The 19,866-nt window shown below is 47.2% G+C and overlaps 1 protein-coding gene and 2 long non-coding RNA genes across 3 annotated transcripts in view; 2 read left to right on the top strand and 1 right to left on the bottom strand.

Annotated features, from left to right (window-relative positions):
- LOC309636003 overlaps positions 1-19,866 on the top strand; it is a 702,830-nt gene that overhangs the window by 364,744 nt on the left and 318,220 nt on the right. The gene's annotated exons all lie outside the window — the stretch shown is intronic.
- The window catches only part of LMX1A (LIM homeobox transcription factor 1 alpha), a 153,318-nt gene that overhangs the window by 99,098 nt on the left and 34,354 nt on the right, over positions 1-19,866 (bottom strand). The gene's annotated exons all lie outside the window — the stretch shown is intronic.
- LOC309636037 lies at positions 2,694-13,070 on the top strand. The gene is made up of 2 exons (XR_014249198.1): positions 2,694-8,748; positions 9,077-13,070. It is a non-coding gene; the product is annotated as an uncharacterized lncRNA (long non-coding RNA).

Raw genomic sequence — 19,866 nt, 5'->3', positions numbered from 1 at the left:
AAAAGGAAAAAAAAAGGTGAGAACGCTTTGCTAAATACGCTCCCCCAGTGTCAAAACTGACAGCCAGGTTCCAAGAGGTACTTAAAGAAGAAAACAAAATCAGGAGCAAAAGCAATGGGATAGTGAAAACAGAAAGGACTAAAAAAGAAAGAACACGGATTAAATCGGTTCTTTTTCTTTCTCCTTTGTTTTCAACTGTTGCCGAGTTATTTATCCCTGGAAAGCCACTTGCTTTTTCAAGGTGAAGTATTTCTTTGTGGGATGACTTCTTTCACTGGGTTCCAGTTTATGGCTCTCAGGGAAGGGGGAAAAATACCAAATCATAGAAGGCTGGGGTACAAAGGGAGCTTCAGGACATCATTTGTCTTCTCATTTTATAGAATAGGGGACTGCAAGGCCCACATTTTGCTGGACCACAGTTAAGTGACTTTTCCAACACCACAGAGACAGACAATCTGAAAGCAGAGACAAGAGGAAACCCTCAACCCCTCCCCCCCTTTCTCGTGTTCCCTCGCACTGGCGTACCGAAAGAAGAGAATGTTCTGAGATGTCCGTGATGCTGGTCTCACATTTCCTCCTCACTCCCTGACTACCCTTGACAGTGATATTGCATGTCCTTGCCTTCAGTGTCCTCTATCGCCCAACAAAAATGTCTGTGCCCAGTTCCTTTTTACTTTATCTGAGTGCCATGAAGATGGATAAGGTAGCAGTTCTTACTGAATTTGTGGCAAAGGCATCCACAAAATCACTGCCCACTGAGTTGCCCAGTGACCCTGGGATAATCGTCCCTATGATTCCTCCTCCTTAGAGAAAAGTGCCAGGGGAAGTTTCTCTCTCCAGATGCCCAGGGAGGCTGCCAATTGCTAGCAATTGAGCCCCATGTAACTCAGAACAGTTGCTTTCTCCGCTGGCTTCCAGTGTTCAGAGCTAAGTTTCATATGTTCACCTGAATGACTCCTCTGAGCCTGTGTTTTATGGAATACCTCTTGCTCCACACCACCCTTGTTTTCCTTCTTTTATTCTTATTTCAATCATTTTATTGAATCATTATCCTAGTCATTTCAGACTCTATAACAAATACCACAGACTGAATGTCTTAAATAACAAACATTTGTTTCCTACAGTTCTGGAAGCTGGGAAGTCCAAGATCAAGGTGCTGGCAGATTTGATTTCTAGTGAGAAACTGCTGCCTGGTTTGCAGATGGAGACTTCTTGCTGTGTCCTCACATGGCAGAGAGAGAGTTCAGGTCTCCTCCTTTTCTTATAAGGGCGCTAATCCCACCATGCGGTCCCCACCCTCATGACTTTATCTAATCCTAATTACCTCCCGAAGTCCCCATCCCCAAATACCATCACATCGGGGATTAAGGTTCAACATATGACTGTCCCTTCCCCCAAATTCATTCAGTCCATAGCATTTGATATGATTATAAATGCCTCAAATCATCTTTGGAAGGGTATCATATAAATAATATTAATGAAACTCTCAAGATTTGAGGAGAAAGATAATGTATAATTTTCATACATCTTGGGCCAAAACCAGGAATGCAGAGCTGGTGAGAACATTCCTTCTGTGCTGAGATTACAATACCAGACAGACAGACAGAGAACTCCAAGATGATCCCAGATGTGAAGGTAAATCTGGGACAGGCTCCCTGTGCACCCATCTTTCCATAGCCCTGTGGCATTTATCCACACACGTGCTCATCTCCTTTATGGCTCACAAGTGGCATCTGACTTACTCCAAATGTGCTGGGGGCTGGGAATGCTTTGTGGTTGGCTGACCTTGTACCCACTCTGGAGCTTTGGGTTGTTCATGGATCCTCGTCAAAATTTACAAAAGCACAAGACAGATGAGAAGGGGGAAGCACATTCCTCAGCTGGAAGAGTGGCCAAGTAACCACAAACTGCTGACCCTCCTGGGATCCTGCTGGTCACGGACTTGGCTTCAGCAGCCCAATGACTTGTTCCTCCAGACAGCGCCTACGCCCAAGCCTTCTCCCCTCCAACAGCCAGCCCTCCAGGTCCCGAGGAGGGAAAGCATGATGGGAAGCAGACAGGTACCAGAAAGGAATGTAAGGAGCCAAGGTTAAGACTGAGAAAGAAGCCACTTCCTCCATACTCGGTGCTCTGCCAGATTCTAAGACCCCTCTGCCTAACAATTATCTCTCTAAGTAGCCTTTGGTCCAAGCTCTGGAGCTCAGGGGGGATTCCAAGGCAGTAGCTACAGAACATAAAACTTTCCATGTCTTCTACACAGGATGTCCTGTCTGGTATCTCTGTGGGATTACCCTAGACCAGATGTTATTTTCTTAAAATGCAGAGTTTATCACACCCTCCATCCAAGTTGTACAGACTCTGGGCCTGGAGGGAGAAGAGGGTGACAGGTAGACCCTGTGCCACATACTGGTTTGAAGCTCAGGTCTGGAGGTAGGGTCAGAACAGAGGTGGTGAAGCCAGGCTCCACTCTTTCCTAACTAGGTCACTCTGGCAAAGTTACTTAACCTCTCCATGCCTTGGTTTCCTCATCTGTAAAATGGGAACAATAACGGAAACTACCTCATGGGATTGAGAGGACCATGGGATGTGCTGGGTTCAGGGCAAGTGCCATGTAAATTTTAGCCTCTCCTTCTCAAAAAAGTCTTGTCCTCCAAGATTATAGCTCAGTCTCAGAAAGAAAAAGAGTTAGAGTTAGTTCAGCCTTCTCTCCATTATTTGCAAAAATGTTACATTTCCTGTTGTGGGACCACCTCACCAAGATATGCCTCCTCTAAACTTGGTCATCTGAGGCATGCAGGACTGGTTTGGATGTGCAGTGAAAGATGGAAATTATTTGCTGTTGAGTCTATGCCTTATTTCTACCCGCCAAACCAAGATAATTATAACTAATTGTACGTGGTTAACACTCTTTTATATACCATGTCACTCCCCTGCTTCAAATGCCACTTTCAATGGGTCCCCAAACAGGGCTCCTTCCATGGCATCCAAGGATTGTGATCTGCCGTCAGCCTTCCCCACCTCATCACCTGACAGTCCCCATCTTTCGTGACATCTATAATCCAGCACCGCTGAACTGCTGCTTCCTTCTTGGTGCTTGGCATGCTCCTCCTGCCTGATGCCTCGACTTACATCGTCCCACCAGCCTGGAAAGTTTCTCCTCTCCTTTTGGCCAATTCTTCTCAGTCATTACCTCCTCCCGGACACCTTCCACGCAATACCACCCCCCACCAAACCCCGCCAGCAGGCTGGGATGCATCTAATTCAAGTTCCAGTTGTGATCTGTACATTGTTTCACAACTATACTTACCACTTTGAATTATATTGATCTTTATTCCCTGTCTCATGGACCCTCCGGAGTATGGGTCTCCCAAGAGCAAGGAGTGTGTCTTGAGTGTGTGACTCAGGTGCCAGCACAAAGTAGGTGTTCGTGGAAAGGAGGACAGGAAGGAAGGAGATAGAAATATGCAGTTGGATTGGTCTACAGGTAGGAGGGACTCAGATAAATAGCACACTGCCCAAGTAACGGGATCTGATGGACTCATTGCCACCCACCAGTGACAGGGCCCTGGAGAAAGGGTTCCTCTGCTAGAAATTCATGACTGAGCAAACAAGAGAGGAGAAGGGGAAAAACTTCTGACTGTGGCACTATCTGGGATGGAATGTTCTAGAAAATTAGCACGAGGGAAAAAAAGACTCCAAGAGGAAAACTTTGAGGCTTAAGTTTGAAAGGACCTAGTAGGCCAAATATCGCACCTAAAACGAAACCCCTCCATTCAGGGCTGAGGCAAGACCAGGTTGCTGGGTAAGTGTCGGGAAGCAGAAAAGACCCTACAACCACTCTTCTTCCTGACACGGCTCCTGGGTGGAGCTGGCCAAATACACATTCCACAGCAGAAAGATCAAATTGGATACCCATTGGTAGCTAAAAAGAAATACAGTCATTCCTCGGTATCCACGGAGGATTGGTTCCAGCCTCCCGCCCTCTGCAGCTACCAAAATCTGCAGATGCTCAAGACCCTTATACAAAATGCTGCAGCACAGTTGGCCCTCTGTATCCTCAGGGTTGAGTCCCCAGATGCAGAACCTACGGACACAGAGGTCCAACTGTACAAAGATGAAGAAATCCAACCCAAGTGCTGGCAGCATCCAACTCAAACCTGGTTTCTACCTTTATTACTGGTCTCAGTGACAGGCATAAAGCCCATAATGGCAGCTCTTTGAAAACTACAGCAGGGTGAGCGTGAAGACTAGATTTCGGGCCTAAGAGATAAGGTGCAGTGTGGAGGACAAGGACTGATCTGCCAAGTGCCACGGCATATGGGAAACCAGTGCTGCCCTCTCACCCAGATGTGCATACAAAGAAGCTAACTTTCTCATTGCCCAAATTCTTCCTGGACCTGTACCCCAGCTACACACAATAAACATTCACTCCCCTCCCACCACTTCCCTTTAAGACTGAGTAAATTTCCCTCCCCCACTGACTTTGGGCTTCACCGTAAGACTTGTTTGGCCAATGGAATGTGAGCAAATGTGCACATGTGGTTTGGCTGCTATCATCCTCCATGGGAACACGGCTCAGTGCCTGCTGATCCAAAGGGAATGTAGACAAGACCCGAACCCAAACTGACACCTGGAGCCAAGTCCACATGGCCCACAGCCTGAAACAGATTAATCATGCCAACCCAGAGACCCACGAGGGAGAAAAGTAAACGCTTGGTTTTTTAAGTTCCTGAGTTTCAGGATGCTTTGTTATGCTGCGTTCCTGTGGCAATAGCTAACCGATACACTCTCTAAAAGCTAAACGTGATCGTCTGCCTGTTCTTCCCCCATTTATCTATATCACACGGTGATGGCTCCTTCCCAAGTGCAGTCCGCGCAGATGGTCTCTGAACCTCACCGCTAGCCTGCCGGTGGCTCTCACACCATCACACACCCAGGATACAGCTCCTGACACTGCCCAGAGACAAGGTGGCTGGTGATGGCTGCTTCTGCCCGCCTTCCCACCATCAGCAGGATTTTCACTCCAGTCCTTATTGGAAGCTGTGTGTACCATGCCACCCTCCTCCTTCTCCTCCCCACCCCCCTGCCCGGGCAGCATGCAGAGCGAAGTGGTCAGCAGGAGATGGGGCTCAGGCCTGAGCTGCTGGCAGCCACTCTCCCTGTGTCCTCCCGGGCAGAAGACAGATGCTGTGTCTGTGCATATGGGCAGTGGTAATGAGAACTCCCTGTGGCTTCATGCAAGGGAATCAGGCGGTGTAGGCAAGGCAAGCCAGACTTCCCTTCTCGTTCCAGAAATGACAGTGAAACAAATGGCAGGAAATTCATTCTGCTGACCAACACAGGAAGCAATGCCAGGGCACAGATCTGGAAGTGGAGAGAAAGCAAGAGGAAAGATAATAGGGAGCAAGAGACAAAGAAAGTGAGAGAGGAACTCAAACTTTTGTGTGAAAATCAATCTATATTACATCATTGGCCCTCATAACTCTGTCCATCCAAACCTCACCGAATCTAGTTCCAAAAAGGCTTAAATCTGACAGATATCCGCTGTTCAGAAAACTGGACTGCCATTCCACAAGAATTTTGGATAGCGCAGGTGCCAGATAGAAATTAAAAAGGGGTGGGGGGAGGGGCTGGTTCGAACAAGCCCAAGGCCATAGTACAACTCGAGACAGTTATTAGCCACAAACATGCCTGTGCCACAGACAGAATAAAGAAGATTAACAGGACCTGCAACCCCAGGGTCATGCTACGCACAGAAGGAATTCTGGGGTGATATGCCGTGCAGTGTGTACATACTTAATAAAGATGCTGGTGAGATACTAGGCGATTTGCCTGTGACCTCTGGACCTCAATAATACCCTTCTGACAGATCCTTCTGAGTCTGCAACTAAGCAGCCATCCTCTGCTAGGTCAGTTGGTCCTGGAACTCTGCACATACCTCCTGGGGATTTCCACCCAGAGGAGCCTGGCCCATGCGTGGAAGGACCTAGAAGAAGTACAGCAAGTTAACAGCATGTACCTCATTCCACCGTTGGTATTTGGACTCAGGCCTTAAATGAAAATAGTCCCTGAGCAACAGCACATTTAAAATTTTAACTTTCAAAAAAAGACAGTGAAGACCACTAACCATGGTTAGGAATGCTACTTCCCCCTTCCTCCTTAATAAAAGTTGAGACACAGAACCATTTCTGGAGGTCGAGCAGCCGGAGAAGGACTTCTGGAGACTGCTTGCCAACGCGAGGGGAAAAGAGGGAAAGGATCACCCATGGAAGAAAGAGTTCTGAGGAAAAACCAGTCAGCATATTAATGAAGAAAGGATTAGTCCAAGTGTGAAATACATGCATCTAACACATCCTCACTGCAGGAGGCCAGGCCGGTGGCCATTCGGGGGTTCTCAGTGGACTCCAGAGAACCCAGGGTCAGCCCTCTGAGGACCCATGCCTGGGAGGAGAGCTGAGAACACCCAGGATACCCTACACACGAGCCACATGGCCAAATCACTCCAGCTCCTCTCGTCACGGCTCCTTGCTGCAGATGGAAGTGATAAGGGTTGCAGCGAGAAACAGAGGAAATAGTGTTGAATGCAAGAAAGCTCCAGACAGGTTTTGGATCTGCCGTTCATGTGTGACACTGCCAAGCACCAAGCAGGAACCGCAGGCAGCAAGGTGTATAAGGTAAAGCATTGGGAAAGGCACTGAATCTCCCATAGCAGGTTTGTAAGCTATGCTAAGCACACACTTGGTGAGTTGCACTTTCTGCCAAGTGTTGTTACTGAGTCCTGGCAACAGTTCTACCAAACAGACATTATACTCCCTACTTTACAGGTAAGAAAAATCGAGGCATCGAAAGGTTAAGTGACTCGGTTAAAATCACATAGCTAGTAAGGAACAGTGCGGGTTTGGTCGCCCAGATATGTGATTTGGATTCCCTTGCACTATGTTCTCCAGCTCTGGTCCGTATGTGTATGATGGGTGACTTTTACAGCACCTGTCTATCATATAGAGACAGAGTCTGTGTCTGTGCACACACTCTTACAATCTCCACCCAGAAGACGCTCAAGACGTGATGGTCGTTTCTAGAGGGGTGAGCTGCTTATCCTGAAAGCACCTCCCAGGTCAGACGATGGGACCTGACACTACCCTCGATGATCGTTCCCTCCCCCTTTGTTCTGTTGCAATGGATAGTATTCTAGATGACACTGAGAGAGGCTCACAGGCGTCTCATATTCTACCCTCCGTCCCCTTTGGAAAGAGGAGCTGCTTATGGAAAACCTCCCTTTCCGTCCCGAGTCAAGGCATTCCTTGGGTGATTGGAGGGGAGCCCCCTCCCCACCCCACAGCCATTTGGAAGTGATTACCACTGAGATACCCTGACAGAGTGAATGATGCTGAGGGCTCGCTCCTGGATGCTGAGCGGAGAGCTCGCCGCACGTCCCCACCCCCAGCCCTTGGCACACACTGCTATAGAGAGCCTCGAATCCCACTTGGATGCTGACTTCCAAGGCCTGCTTTCCACTCTCTGATACATGGGATCAACTTTAATAACAAAAACCTGGCAGGGAAGGCATCGCTGCCTAGCAAGAGCCCCCAGTGGCAAAACCAAGAAGTCCTGGTGGGGGGCTGGAGGGCAGACTATCAGCTCATTTGTTACCTCTCAGTCCAAGATGCAAGGGCACCCTGTGATCTTCTCCCAGGCCTTCTGCCTTGGATCTAACAATAGCAACAATGGTCTGCATGGTGGCTTCTTCCCCTTTCCCTGGAGGAACCCTCCCCCCCGCACCCCCGCTCCCCCCCTCCCCCGCCTCTAGCCAAGTTCTACCCAATTCTTCCTGTAGGTTCATCTCCTGCTATAAACTCTCAGGGTAATTTGCACTCCCTGCATGGCTCTCAGAAGCTTCCCCAGGGAAGAATCCGAAACTGCTGGGCATCTGACATTGCCAGGTGCTCAAGAAGACCGGTGAACCATCCACCTTCCCCATGACCCATGGGAACCATCACTTCTTTGTGTCTGGAGCTAGAAACTTGGTGGTAGGGGGCTGGTCTTGGCAAACCAAACCACAGCATCCAACCTCTGCAAAAATCACCGCATTGTAAAGGCCCAGAGAGAAGACATATCCGATCTTGCTGCCTCAATGAGCAAAAAAAAACAGAAGTGAGAAAAATGCTTGTTACCTACACTGAATAGTCATTTCTCAAAGATGTGTCATATATTCACAACACTCTCATGGCACAAATATTCTCCCCATTTTACAGGGACTTCCTTGGTGGTGCAGTGGTTAAGAATCCGCCTGCCAATGCAGGGGACACGGGTTCGAGCCCTGGTCCAGGAAGATCCCACATGCTGCAGAGCAACTAAGCCCGTGTGCCACAACTACTGAGCCTGCGCTCTAGAGCCCGCGAGCCACAACTACTGAGCCCACGTGCCACAACTACTGAAGCCCGCACGCCTAGAGCCTGTGCTCTGCAACAAGAGAAGCCACCGCAATGAGAAGCCCGCGCACCACAACGAAGAGTAGCCCCCGCTCGCCGCAACTAGAGAAAGCCTGCACGCAGCAACGAAGACCCAACGCAGCCAAAAACAGATAAATAAATAAATTTATTAAAAAAAAATATTCTCCCCATTTTACAGATGAACAAAAGCCTCAGGAATACAAGACATTGCCCAAAGCTCTACTACCTGTAAGTGGCAGTGATCATATGAATCCTGGTCTGGTGACCAAAGGCTATTGCTCTCTGCCTGGTTCACAGAGTTTCAGGCTCTCTAGACTCTTTTTTTTTTTTTTAACTTTGGGTTTATTTATTTTATTTATTTATTTTATTTATGGCTGCGTTGGGTCTTCGTTTCTGTGCGAGGGCTTTCTCTAGTTGTGGCAAGTGGGGGCCACTCTTCATCGCGGTGCGCGGGCCTCTCACTATCGCGGCCTCTCTTGTTGTGGAGCACAGGCTCCAGACGCGCAGGCTCAGTAATTGTGGCTCACGGGCCAAGTTGCTCCGCGGCATGTGGGATCTTCCCAGACCAGGGCTCGAACCCGTGTCCCCTGCATTGGCAGGCAGATTCTCAACCACTGCGCCACCAGGGAAGCCCCTCTCTAGACTCTTGTCCCTTACAGTGGCCTGATAGTTCCTTGAAGGCAAGGACCCTTGACCCCCCACTGATTCATCCTAGCTTTATGCAGTATAAACTCAAATTCTTCACCAGTGATGGGTGACTATGATACTTGCTTTCCAACCCAGACTTGGTCTCTTGTTCATCCTCACCTTGTTCCCCACCCGAGCTCTCTTCCAGGATGGGAAGAGTTGGCGTGCTTCAAGTTATAAAATAAATGAGGAGGGCAAGAGGATAAGAAGCACCTCCTTTGCCTGTTCCTTTTGTTTCTTACTTAATAGAAAGTCACCAGATGGAGCATTTCAAACTCAAAGCTGCCTCCATCAAAATCCACAGGGCACCCAAGATGGAGCAGTACATCAAAGTGAGTTATCAAGGGTACCTGGACATCATCACAACCCCAAGGGAACTGGAGACAAAGCAGATCAGTGCCTGTGTAAAATGAACAATTAATGGAGGGGCCCTGCACCCAACAGGGCAGAGGTGCAGATGTGGCCCACACACCTTCCCTCTCCCGCCCTTCCTTCTCTCTGCCCCTGTATTTTTGGTCTTGTCACATCTTAGCGAATGATCTGGGGAGTCATGCAGGTATGCGGTGTGGGTCACTGAGGTCGGTTGGAAAGTAATTACAGCTGAATGGCAGAACCAAGAGTTGGGAGAGCTCAGTGCATTTCATCTGCACAGACGTAGGTACTTGGTAATCCAGAGGGGATGTTATGTGGACGAGGACTTGGGAAAGGATATTGCATTTGATTATGACTCCTAGAATAATCTTGGGTAAATCTCATCATCCACAGGACAGGGAAAGAACTTTTTATACAAAAGCTGCCATTTTGACATTATTTGCTATAACGTCCCCCAAATCTGGGAGTCTCTTTCTATTCTGACTTTCCCACTTCCTCTGACATTCTAGGAGTTTAAGACTTATCTGGAATCTCCTCCGCAGATGTAATGGAATCCCAAGAACTAAGCATTGCAATCAACAGGATTCACATTTTTTCTTTCCCCGGGGTCCCTTACTCTTCCCTAGGAATGCCTGGCTGGAATCAGAGTGGTCAGAATAAAAGTGCCTCTATTCATCTGAGTTTTTCAACATGAGAGGCACATAGGCCTGAAGTGATAAGTACTTTATCAGAGGTTCGTAATCACGTGAAAAGTATCTCTATGTGTAAAAAGAGCCTCGGGCCCAGTCATGCTTATACCACATTCCCAGCTTCATGTGGACTTGTGTGGCAAGAAACCTATACTCAACTGGATTCTGAAACCAATGGAAGTTCCCAAGCCCATTCTGCTTCCACCTAAGAGATGGCAGGACAGGAGTACCCTGCCCCTCAGAACCCCAGGTACTATAACTGACAGATGTGGAGGTCCACTAGCTCGCTCTTAACTACTTCATGTCCCTGCAGTTACTGCACAGACATGCCTGAAGATAGAAAAGGTATCCCAAGTACCACTACAAAGGCCTGTACACTCCAGAGTTTGGAGATCATCAATCTCTTTCCCAGAATTGTCATCAAAGATTAAGGGCTATCACCCTGGGCTGGGAAAGTTCTAATCTGTAGACCCTGCACTGAGGGAGAAGGATAAAGGTATGCTTGCCCTAGAGGCTCCTGGGAAAGTGAGCTCTTCATCTTTGGGCTCCATCAGCACAAAGGTACCCAAGCTCTTCGACAGAGGATGGGAGGCAACTGTTGCCATAAGGCCCGACTCCCCCAGGAGATTCTCAGAGGGCACAATGTGTGGCATGCCATTCATGAGGCCTGAGAGTTCCCCAAGAGCCTTTAATCTTAACTTACAGCTTCAAAGTGACCCACAAGGGGCCTCCTAGTACCATCATGGGCATTCAAGCAGGTGGGCCTGGGCTACCCACTCTGCCACTATAACATGAGGTTACCATGTGCTGTTACATCCTCCCCACATCACCTAATCGACCAAGACAAATGAGAACTGCTTCTATTTTTATGGTTTTGGTGTTTTCCTTTGTTTTCTAAATGCCTAGACTCTGTTTCAGCACTTCAAAACAAAAGTACTGGAATATCTCCCTTACTGCTATTCTAATGTGCTTTGAGGTTGAAAAACGGGGCCACAAGGACAGAGAAGAGTTATTACGGTTTATTAGATTATGCAAAATAGCAGTATGATATGCTAGAGAGAGTACAGTCTGGGAAATCAGGAGCTTACAGGCACTGAGTCCAGCTCTGCCCCAGATTTGCGGTTGTTCTGAGAAAGATTTCATTGCATTGTTGCCTTGAATTTTTTCATATATAATATGAGCATGCTTACTGTGGAAGATTAAAGATATCTGATCGTAAATTCTTTGACTCTCTTCCTATCAAGAGCTGGGACTATATCTTCTCACCATGGATCTGGGTGGGTGCTGTGACAGTAAAAGTGACCATGGGAGTCACACCATGCCAGTTTCTGGGTACAGATTTTAAGACCGGCAGTTTCTACTTCCTGTTTCTTGGATCATTCACTCTTGGAAACCAGCCACCATGCTGTAAGGAAGCCCAAGCAACCCCGTGTGGAGAGGCCCACATGGAGAGGAATCAGGCCCCCTAGCCAACAGCCCCAGCTGAGCCCCCAGGCAAGAGCCGGCACCAACCTGCCAGCCATATGTGTGAGCCATCTTGGAAACAGGTCCTCTGTCTCCAGCTGAGCTACCCCAGCCGACATCGCCTCCAACAGCAACAAGCCATCCTTGCTGAGCCCTACCCAAATTGCAAATTCATTAGCAAAACAAACAGCTATAGTTTCAAGCCATTAACTTTTGGGGTGATTTGCTATGCAGCAATAGATAATGGGAACTTATACGACTCTTAAGTGGAGAAAAGGACACTGAACAAAATACAGAGGAATTACCTTTCAATGGTTGCTCTCTATCTCAAAGAGGCTACATACCAGCGGGGGGAAACAAAAAGTCTTCTGAAGAAATGACACTCTAGTTGCAGCCTTATATCCCCATGGCTGGCAGAGGAGGAGCCATGCTCAACTTATGCCAGTTGGAGACAAGATAGAGTCCATAGGCAAGTTTATACCAGCAGGACCAGCATAATTTACGGGGTCCCATGATAGAGTGAAAATGCAAGAATTATAAAAATTAAGAATTATAATTATAGACAATTACTAAGAATTTCAAGATGGGACAGCAAAGAGTTAAACCAAATGTGGGACCCTTCTGAACACAGGGCTCTGTGTGACCGCACGGCTCCCACACCCATGAAGCTGGCCCTGCATCCCAGCTGAATGGCCCAGCAGGTTGGCATCAGAGGCACACAGATCCTAAACTCTAGAAACCCACCTCCTCCGCTCCTTACCCCAACTCATGCTTAAATGTTCATTTAGAAAAAGCCGGACAAACTGACAGAAGAGGCTGCCTGGTGTCAGGAACCATTTTAGAAATGACTGACCAGCCTCATACTTGGGCAAACACACATATCCTCTCCTCTTTGTTGTTGTTGGGTTAGGTAACAGAGAAGGGTTTTTAGAAGGACTATTTACAATGGTGTGGGAGAGGGTTTAAGGAAAGCAACCAAGGATGGCACAGTAGCCCACGGCTGGGAGCTTCAGGGAGCTTGCCCATCCCTAGGCCTGGGGGTTGGGGTCGGGTGGAGGAGAGGAAGCAGTTACGGGCACTCAGAGAGCTGTGTGAAAAGCACATCTGGGGGCTTCCCTGGTGGCGCAGTGGTTGAGAATCTGCCTGCCAATGCAGGGGACACGGGTTCGAGCCCTGGTCTGGGAAGATCCCACGTGCCGCGGAGCAACTAGGCCTGTGAGTCACAACTACTGAGCCTGCGTGTCTGGAGCCTGTGCTCCGCAACAAGAGAGGCCGCGAGAGTGAGAGGCCCGCGCACCGCGATGAAGAGTGGCCCCCGCTTGCCGCAACTGGAGAAAGCCCTCGCACAGAAACGAAGACCCAACACAGCCAAAAATAAATAAATAAATTAATTAAAAAAAAAAAAAAAAAGCACATCTGACAGCAGCTATGGCTTTGGTGAAAGGACTGAGCCAACATGTCAGGACTGTAGAAGGATGGAGGCAGGGGAATAAATACCCAGCCCTCCTCCTTCTGCCCTCAGTTCTGCTATCATTGCCTCTTTCTGGTCAAACTCAAGAGAAGCCAGAGGCCAGGTGAGTCCACAGAGGCAGAGTGCACAAGTCAGTCTCATGGGAGCATACATGACAGCTAAGTCTTATTTATTAGGAAGCTGGAAAAGCCTTCTTTAGAAAATCTCAACATTTTCCCTTCTTTTTATTTTTTTCATCTAAGATAAAAAAAAAAAAAAATTACTGGAGGAATCCTTTGATTGCCATCTCCCCAGCTGCCCTCAGAAGCCAGGGCTGGACTGTTCAGTGAGGCGATGAAGGCAGTGAGGGGTTAAGCCAGAACTGGCCGGGGCGAGCCCTCAGCCCACAGCCACGAGAGGGAGGGTTAACAGCAAACAGAGAGAGGACACAAGCCAGCGCCTAAACGAGGCAGCAAACATCTCCACAAGCTGACACCTCCATGAGAAATAAATACTGTCTCAGCCATTTGTGTGGGAGATGCCTTGGGGGGTGGGGGTCAGGAGCAGACACCACATGCTTTTTTCTGAGCTTCAGAATACACTGTCAGCTTGTCCCTTGGAGGCCAAAGTAGTGAGCACGGCCAAAGGGATACAGGGCTTCGTTGAGTCAGCCTCTAAGAATCAAACGGCCCAGGATGCTTTAAAATGGGCTCAAGCAACCCTGGTTTTGTGCTTGCATTTTAAGTGCAGGGTACCTCCAGGTGAGTGGTAGCTTTTTCCTAAGTCACCCTCTCCTGGTTTGATGATCCGACAAGAGACAGGGTACAGTAACCGAAGGTTAGAGAACAGACCAGCCCCCTCACTAGCTAGTCCTGCATCTTGTTTTCCTTCCTTGCCTCTTAGCTTCTCTTTCTCTTCATTTACTTCTTCTAGTTTTTGCTCTACCTTTAAAAAATATTTTTTTCTCCCGATACCTTTATTTTTCTGTTTTAACTCCCATTCTGAGATTCACTCCCTTTTCTCTTTCCTTTAGCCTCTCAGTGATTGACCAAAGAGCACAGATGCCCATGGTTTCCAGACCCACGAGACCTCTAGGACCTCCTGCCTTTATACAAGACTGGCAGTTTCTCTTTTCTCCAGTGGCCAAGCCTGTTGCCTTTCCCCACAACAAGCACCCAATAATTATGAGCATTACTGGACTTAGGGCACAGCTGGCAGATAACAGTCCATGGGGTCCATCTCACACCAGCTAGTGGCACAGTGACCACAGGCAGTTTCCCCTCCTCCCAGACAGAAGCCCTGGACACCAACACCCCAGAGGCTCCTGATGGACTGGCTACACAGCTCCCTTTTCTGTCACCCATCCCCCAGGTTGACTGATCAGAAATCCTGCCCTAGAAGGGACAGCCAGGAGCCCCACTGTTTGCCCCTCTTGACACGTCCAACAAGACATGTCTATCAATTAATTCTGTCTCTTAATAGCCCTGTTATCTTTCTCCATCTTCGCCTTTCATTGTGTTCTCTACCCCTCCCTGTTTAGCGAAAATCAGGGTTCTAGTAAACCACAGCCTTTATGTTTAGGAAGGCGATGTCACCCCAGGCCACATCCACAACTCCTGACTGGTCCTGCCTCTGGCCACACCCTCTCTGGGCTGGCTCTACCCACCCTCCCTAAGCTCCCCCAACATCCACACTAACCAAAGAACACTGAGGAAAAGCCCCACTCCCTTTCATCTCCACCAACTTCAACCTTGGTTTAAAGCCCCCTGGGATATCAGAGCAGGAAATCCTAACCATAGCTTTGTATTTTGAATCCTGCCTTTGAAGTATGTGCTAACAGCTGTAATTGGCATTATGGAAGAAGGTTAGAATAAATTACTTGTAGCTAAGGAGCCAGCAAGGAGAAAATTATCCAAGTCAACTTGTATTTGGTCCTTAATCCAACACTGTAAAACTAAATCCTTGTCACCCTGACTCTGTGTTAGTCTGAAGCACAGAGCAGGGTTTCCCCATCCTGTACTTACTCGCTTGACAGCATCGAGATCTGGCCCCTCTGGCTGGCAGGGGCCCTTGGCGGAAACTCAAAACCACTAAGGAGGCACAAGAGGCTCTGGGGAGTCCCGTGAGCTCCTGACACATCTCCTGACACGTGTGACCCCCCAAGTACCTCTGCCCCCTCCTAGAAAACCTTGACTCCAGCAGCTGAGAGTTAATCCTCACCACGATATTGCCTAAAAAGTATTCAAGGAGTGTCCCTCTCGGCAGTACTGGGTTTAAATCAAGAGTTCTGAAAATGGAAATTCTTACAGGGCTATTCTCCACGGTAGTGCCTCAGATATACTCACAGGAGGCAGATGAGAGCTGTTCAGGTGAGGACCCACTGTCTGTCTCTCAAAGCAGGGCCAGAATCAATCAGGCTGTTATGACCAGACACCCGTCACCCACAGTCTATTTGTGTGGCGTGGCGGCATGGGGTGTTTCGTTTCCTGATTAAAAAAAAGGAAGGTTTTTCTTTTCTAAGTTGTGTGGCTTAGTCATTTATGGTGGGTTTTTTGTCTTGTGTATGTACAAGTGTGTGTGTGACAGAGAGAAAGAGACAGAGAGACCACACACAGGTCTGAGAGAGAGAGACAGGCAGACACTGGGCGACAGAAGGGGTCACACAGCGTCTGCCCCTTCCCAGCCCCAAGAACTTCTTTTGAGAGCTGGCAGGGAGATGGGTGAGGACAGAGTGGAGAGGGCTGCGAGCACCAGTGTTGCTGCCTCAGGGCCCAGGGACAGAGCACAACACCCGCTTCCGCGTGAAACCATCACCCCACGTCACTTGAGGATTAGCACCACCTCTCAGGACCCACACCAGCAGCCTCCCAGTAGGCACCCTTGGCAGTAGGGCCTGTGACTCTCCTCAAGATGCTTCATGCAGGGAGGAGCTGGAACAGGACAGAAAGGTCGGGAGAATTCTGCTTGGAGGCTGGGGCTGACAGGCGGTAGAGCCACAGGCAGAAATACTTTGGACTGTGTGCCTTGGGGATGCGGAGGGGCCTGGGGAGAGTTGCAGGGTCCTAAAGGTCCCACATGGGTAGTGGAGCCAGAGGAAGGAATCTTTAATGTTAATCTGCCCCCATTTGCATGCACATGCAGGTGGGGCTCCCAGGGACACATGAGTTCCACACATGCAGCTGGCAGTGGAGCCAGATGTGTCTGTCCTTTTACAGCACAAGGAAAAATGGACGTGCAGAAGGTAGAGGCTGAGGGAAGTCCAGCAGCCGGCAGGAGTCAGCACCTGGGTCCCAAGGTGCACCCGGGACCCAGGCAAGGCTTCTACCTTCCCTCCTGCTACCCTCAACAGGACTGAGGTGCCCCTTCCCCTTTGGCATATTTACATTCCTGATCAGAATCTGGTTCAGTGAAAGTGAGTTTAGAAAAACCAGAAGACGAAGAAAAAAAAAAAACTCAAGAAAAAACTACCCTGATAGGATCATTTATGGAATTGATACTTGTAAATGCCCAAGAAGAAAGTGACCTCTCTCCTATATTTCTGACCCCACCCACCCCATCACCATGTACCCAGCATATACATCACACACAGCCCTCAACCATTGTTAATTATTCTGTTCCTCGAGGGTGCTCTGACTTTGCGGAACCCAGGCAAAGTGAGGAGAGTAAAGAGATGAAACCCCCAAACAGTTCCAATTCTACTTTTTAAGACTTATAGAAATACAAATACCCAGAAATACAATTAATACACACACTCCAACTATTCCGACTGTGTTTTACCTTCCCGGGGAATGAAATCTGCGTGTTCTTACAGGAGAAAGCTACAAAGAAGGCAGGAGGATGGATAAACTTACATATTAACCTTACCCTTCTCTTTGCATTGGTTAAAATCTTGGGCTTCAGAATAAGACAAAATTGGAATTTACTTATTAATACAAAATAACTATAAAAACAGGGGCACAGAGAACACCTACAGAGCAAGGCATTTCAGATGCGTCAGTTCTGAGTTTCACCATGTGGGAGAAAATCAAGCCATTCTGGGAGACACTGGGACACAGGTATAGTCCTAAAATGTGAAGTATGATAATACAAGAGGATAAAATCCTTCTGAGTGGGGCTCCAGGCCCAGAAGATTTCTGCAAACTATTATCTAATTTGATTCCCCTCATTGCATTACAGAGGGATTTAAAACACATCACCTCCAGCTGAAATGGGTTCTGGTAAATTTCCTGAGAGCTCTCGTAGATCTCACGTCATCTTCCAGGTTCAGGGTCAACACTACATTAATGACCCACCATTTATCCACTGGGTAATTCACTCCCTGGCAACCTACTTTATTTATGCTGCCTGAATTCAGGAAGCAATTAATAGTTGCCACAAAGCAACATGATTGAGGGTGCTTTTCCCAATAAAACTGTGAAGCAAGGCACTTCTCTTACCCTGAGGCAGAGAAGGGTGGCAAAGCAGATTGGGGCAAAGTACTAAATAGCTTTGTTACATGTTCTATCCGCCCCCTTCCCATGGTTCCGCAGAAGTTGAGATGACTTTCTGTCTTTTTCTCTTAGCACCTTATTTCCACTCCACTTCAAAGGAATCATCCCTGTTGGTAACAGCTGTCCATGTTACCTTTTTTGACATCCTGTTCACCTTCCGGCTCAGTTCAGGCAAAAGTAATTTAATAATAATGCCATAAAAATCAGGAAGAAAGAGAAGTGTACTCATTAACACAAAAAAATTTATCCTAATGCAAAAAAAGAATGAAAATAGGGGCACTCTTAGGATTTGACTTCATCTGTACTTCACAGGCAGCCTCCTAGATAGCCAAGGCAGACATCACCCCATGAACAGAGAGGTTATGTAACTTACCCATTCTGGCACAGAGGGTCAGAGGAGAAATTCAAAATCAAACAAAATCCACTGACCCCCGGTTCAGAGTACTGAATGCTAAGGCATTCTATTACTTCTCTAGGGTCTCCAAGCCATTTTCTTCCAAGCTGCGGCACTGCTGTTGCTTGGTTGACCCAACCCACGTGCTCATGCCCCTTCTCCCAATTTGTACTGTTAAGGGTTATCCATCTGACTTAATGAGATAAAGTGAAAGCCCCTGGGTGGCTCCGAGGAGAAAAGACTCAGCTGGTTTGACTCTTTGGCCTTTTACCCTTCCCTTTTAGCCCTATCCTCTTCTTCCTGCCTTGAATGTGATTGCGAGGCTGAGCTGCGCAGCCTTTCTTGGCCGTGAGGATAAAGGTCTATGAGCTAAGGATGGAAAGAAGAAATACAGAAAGAGCCTGATTGCTGATGGCATTGATGAGCCGCAGCACGGTCTCAGTACTGCCTTCCCCCAGACTTCTTATAATGTGGAAAAAAAAAATTCCACTTCCATTTAAGCCAGGTTAATTGGGTTTCTGTTATTTGAAGCTGAATGTAATTTAGCTGAGATCTCTCTCTCTCTCCTCCACCTCTTATCTCCCTCTCTCCCTCTCACAGAAACACACACACACACCAGTGCCCACCAACCTTTTCATAGAAAATAAAACTATTCCTTAACATGATAAAGAATGTCAGGGGACTTCCCTGGTGGCGCAGTGGTTAAGAATCTGCCTGCCAATGCAGAGGACACGGGTTCGAGCCCTGGTCCGGGAAGATCCTGCATGCTGTGGAGCAACTAAGCCCACGAGCCACAGCTACTGAGCCCGTGCACCTAGAGCCTGTGCTCCGCAACAAGAGAAGCCACTGCAATGAGAAGCCCGTGCACCGCAATGAAGAGTAGCCCCTGCTTGCTGCAACTAGAGAAAGCCCACACAGCAAGGAGACCCAACACGGCCAAAAATAAATAAATAAATAAATAAATAAATAAATAAATAAATAAATAAATAAATAATATTTTAAAAAAAAGAATGTCAACCTTACACCTACAGCCAACACCATACTTAAAAAATCAAAAGGCATTCATTCCCCTTAAAATCCAGGGAAAAGGCAAGAATATTCCCTATTACCACCACTAAAGAAGTTCTGTCTAAAAAGTAGATAAAACAGACACAGAAACATACAACAGCTGGAATTAAGAAGATCCTACAGTCATTATTTGAAAGTGAATAAAACCAAGAGAGCAATGAAAAACTCTTGAAATTAATAAATTTAGTAAAATAGAGGACAATGTGTAAAAATTAATAATTTTTCTATGTTGTTAGTAACAAAATTTATGACAGAGAGAAAGGGGGATTTTAATCACAGCAGCAGGAAAACATACAGTATATCTGAATAACCCTAAAAAGTAATATGTGGGATCATTATGATGAAATGCAACTTCACTGAAAGATGTAAAATATCTGAATAAATAGAGAGACATGTTCTGTTCCTTAATGAGAAGAGTGGTTTACCAAGGCAGTAATTTCCCAAAGTTTAAAACAATCCCAGTCAAAATCATAATCATATTTTTTCTCTAACTTGACAAAATGAATAAAACATATAGCATAAAGAATGAATCAAGGAAAACCAAAAAGTCTTTATTAAAAAAAAAAAAAACTATGTTGACAAAGGCAGTCTTGCTCTGTTAAGATATTAAAACATATATTATAAAGCTACATAAGTTAAAATAGTATGACACTGGCAGACCTAGAATTGATAGACAAATAAATGAAACAATTTAAGTCGCCTTGAAAAATTCCCTCATGGCTGTGAGTTCAACTGATGATAACAAAAGCATCATAAACAAATGGAGAAGAGAGAAGCTTTTCTACAAAAGACATCAGGAAAA

This window comes from Balaenoptera borealis (assembly GCF_965194805.1).
Source record: "Balaenoptera borealis genome assembly, chromosome: 1".
Taxonomy (NCBI): Eukaryota; Metazoa; Chordata; class Mammalia; order Artiodactyla; family Balaenopteridae; genus Balaenoptera; species Balaenoptera borealis.
This window is presented reverse-complemented; position numbering and strand designations above follow the sequence as displayed.